The sequence below is a fragment of the Micropterus dolomieu genome, linkage group LG02, assembly GCF_021292245.1.
Source record: "Micropterus dolomieu isolate WLL.071019.BEF.003 ecotype Adirondacks linkage group LG02, ASM2129224v1, whole genome shotgun sequence".
NCBI lineage: Eukaryota > Metazoa > Chordata > Actinopteri > Centrarchiformes > Centrarchidae > Micropterus > Micropterus dolomieu.
Genome location: NC_060151.1, coordinates 17,316,072 through 17,319,774, shown reverse-complemented (window position 1 = coordinate 17,319,774; position 3,703 = coordinate 17,316,072). Strand labels below are relative to the sequence as shown.

Sequence of the window (3,703 nt, the reverse complement as noted above, 5' to 3'; positions counted from 1 at the left end):
TAAGAGCTTCACCAGCTCCTTCAGTCGCGGGTGATTACTCTCTTGGGCTTCTTTCCTTCCCCCCATGGGTCTGAGGACGATGCTACATCCCACCTCCTCTGCCCAGTGCGTGCGCTGTCCTGTTACTTGGCGCGCACGGCCGCCTGGTGCCGTTCGCAGCGCCTGTTTATGCACTACAGAGAGCAGTCAAAGGGACTTCCCCTGTCAGCGCCGCGTCTGTCTCACTGGCTGTACGAGGCTATTTCACAGGCCTGTATGTCAGCCGGTGAGTCCCCTCCGGATAGCATCAGGGCGCACTCCACAAGAGGTGTCTCGTCCTATGTGGCGTTGCATGGTGGGATGACAGTGGACGACATCTGCACGGCGGGTCCCTGGTTGTCCCCGTGCTCTTTCGTCCGTTTCTAACTGTGGGATATCTCCTGTTTTTCACTGACTCACTCAGTACTTAGTAGTGTTTTGGCTTCTGTAAAGCTGGTGGGCCACCCATCCAGTTCCCCGACTGTTACACATGGGTCGGTCCTCTGCCTCCCATGTCACGCCATCAGTGCTTGTGCGCACGCCGACACCAATACTGCAGAGAGCAGGTGACTGGGTGGCTCATTTATGGCCCTGGGCAGGTGGGTTTTGTGCTTGGTGGTACCTTATGGGCCAGTGAGGCGTTGACTCATCCTGCTTCGCCTCTAACCCAATAGTGATAGCCTTAGAGGGCGAAGTCAATATGAAATAGAACGGTAGTTACGTACTGTACAGATTCTATGAGTATAGGCGCAGCCCTGTAAGTTGTAAGCCTCACTGGACCTTGGTTCTCAGTGCTGAAGAAAAGGCATTTTGGGAGCCGAAGGCTCACCATTGCATATATATAAGGTGTGGACGTAGGAGAGGCCCACGCTGTGGGTGGGCGTAGACAACTTTTCTCAGTGCCGCGCAGGCGCATGGAGGACCCAGTAGCGATAGCCTTAGAGGACTGCGCCTATACTCATAGAATCTGGAGTTACAGGTCCAAACAGTTTCAGGGGAGGCTCAGTGAATGGAAATGAAACAATGACATTAGTTATTGCATTAGTTATACAAAGGAGATCACATAGAATAGCCTGCATATGTGAAGGTTTAGAGTTAAAGTAGTTTTGGTTTTAGTTCAGAGTCAGAAACTAATAAATGGCTTAGGACATACCTTTTGTAAAACTATTTGGTGCAGTCAGATGTTATGTCAAACAGCAATATTAGGCTATTTTGGCTCAAATGTTGAGTGTCTATGGGAGAAGATCATGATCTCATAGACATTCAGGAATTGAGTGAAATTTACCAAGAAAATTAAAGATGGGGGGCTTTGTATGAGGAGTGGCCTGCAGTCACAGACTGTATATAAAACGGTTAGTTCACAAAAATTAGAGTTTTGGTGGTTTGTTTGAACAAGGTGGCCTGGGGTCTAGTCAAATTCCCGGCCTGAATTTTAAACTGTCTTCAGCAATTTCACCTTTTTATCGTGTGGCTGTTCTTTACCCAGTTGTATTCCTCCAACACAGCTGTTTCTGATTTTGTTTTAACCTACATTTTATTAAATTGATGATCATTAGTACCTTTTTGGTACAATTGTTGACTCATGCACCTAACGATATGCCTACAAAATCCCTGACTTTGAGAATGTGTACCTAGAAGAATTCATGTGGTTTTGAAGGCAAAGGGTCACACCAGATATTGATCTGATTTAGGTTTTTCTTCTGTTCATCTACTTTGTATTTTGTTAATTGATGAATATTATCTATTAAAGGTTCAGTGTGTAAGTTCTAGTGACATCTAGTGGTGAGGGTTGTGAAAAGCCCCCCCCCCCTCATCTGGACTAACATACCAAAGTAAATGAAGAAATTCTCAAACACTATCACTATCTAGTGCATTAAGTATGACCACTGACAGATAACAGGATAGTACATGACGTTTAAAAAGGCATTGGCTGGTGAGAATCAAGGCTCCTCTCACTTTGCTTAATTAGATAAGCAATCTCCAAATATTACCAAAATGTTTTTTTTTTTTTTTTTTTAAATACAACAGAAACACAAAGTAGTACTGACAGCTATAATTTCAGATTGTGGTAAAACAGTGCAATGTTTTTAATGGGCATTTAGCATGTGAAAGTAAAAAAATACATATTTGTGTTCACAGTGGAAAGCAATATCCAGTAAGTTTTTTTTAATGCAAATTCGGAAAGTATTTATTATTGGTCACTTGATAGGCACATGGTCTTGTTATATATCATATACCATTAGCAGTAAAAAGAAATACATGTTTTCCACCAGGGCAGTAAAATGTGAAGTTTAGCTGCTGATCTGAGCTTGTTCTCTGCTGTTACCCTTTCATTACCAGTAATATTCATCAGCTATTTGACTCAGGAAGGTAAAGCCACATTTCTGTCAACTTAACAAAGCCATAACAGAGGCTGGAGAAGAACTACATGAAGTTACAATCCAACTACATATTTTTTCTACCAGCACCGTAAAAGTTTAGCTGGCTGATCTGAGCTTTGATGCTGGAAGCTGCCGTTTTATTGCCAATTAGCGATCAGCTGATTCTCAGGAACTTATTGTACAAAGCCAAAACAGAGCCCTGGAGAGAGAGAAAGTCATTACATGAAATTAATCCAACTAACATAACACCACAAGCCAAAGCACAGCGCTGGAGAATAAACCAAACCAAGAATTTTAAACACAGTTGCTGAAATTTGTTTTTCTGCTGTTATTTACCATGATTGATTTCCTGTGCCTTAGGATTGCAAGTGTCCAGGGTCAGGAGAAGGTGTAGGGGGGAAGCCCACTGCTGCAACTTGGCCCTGGTTTGTCCTCATGGATGAGGTGTTGGGACAGAGGCATTCCACCACCCCACCTGCCTCTACCCCTGAGGACACACCAGGGCCAAGTACTGCAGTGGGTGACAAGGAGGAGGAGGAAGAGAAGGAGAAAGAGAAAGAGGGACAGAGAGGATGAGCTGCTTCAGCTTCTCAAGGCAGACATGAGGTTGCAGAGAGTGGCAGAGGAGAGGAGAGCACAGGAGAGCAGAGAGAGGATGGACAGGCTGTTCTCTCTACTACTTTTTTATCAATTCAAATAAAATATTTGTTAAATAAATGATTTTATTTTCTGTGGTCTTTATAGCTATTAGTATTTACAACATATTTACAACATTTAGACCCTGGTGATGCTGCTGGACCTGGATGGGCTGCCACAAAAAAGACCCTGGTCAGCAGGACATCATCTGGGGTGGTCTCCAGAGTGTGTTGCAGGTGTGGATGCATCTCTCCACTGTCCACCTCATCGTCCATCAATGGGTTTGCAGAGCTGGTTCAATCGACAGCTGCCATGTCACTAAGATGTTTTAGTAAGAGGCAAAAATAATAAGCATTGCACACAAAATACTAATTCACAATCTTATTTTGACAAAATAAATCTCTTCAAAATATTTCAACAGGCAAAATTGTTAGGATATGAATAGGAATTTACCAACCTTTTACTTGCCTGTTAAAAATATTGGTGGTCAGGGAGCACCTCCTCCAGGGCAGACACCTCTGCAGACAGCTGGTCACGCCGGGGAGCACCATTGACCGTCTCCAAACTGTTCCCTCATCCTCTGCCACATCCTCCTCAGGCTCATCCTCTGGGGCCACAATGTCACCAGCCCCAAGGCAGATGTTGTGGAGGATGGCACATGCTGTTAT

At 44.1% G+C, this 3,703-nt stretch overlaps 1 long non-coding RNA gene across 1 annotated transcript; it reads right to left on the bottom strand.

Annotated features, from left to right (window-relative positions):
• Positions 1-3,103: 3,103 nt before the first annotated feature.
• On the bottom strand, positions 3,104-3,690 carry LOC123956851. The gene is made up of 2 exons (XR_006821655.1): positions 3,493-3,690; positions 3,104-3,353 (listed from the first exon to the last, which is right to left on the bottom strand). It is a non-coding gene; the product is annotated as an uncharacterized LOC123956851 (long non-coding RNA).
• Between the last annotated feature and the right edge of the window lie 13 nt (positions 3,691-3,703).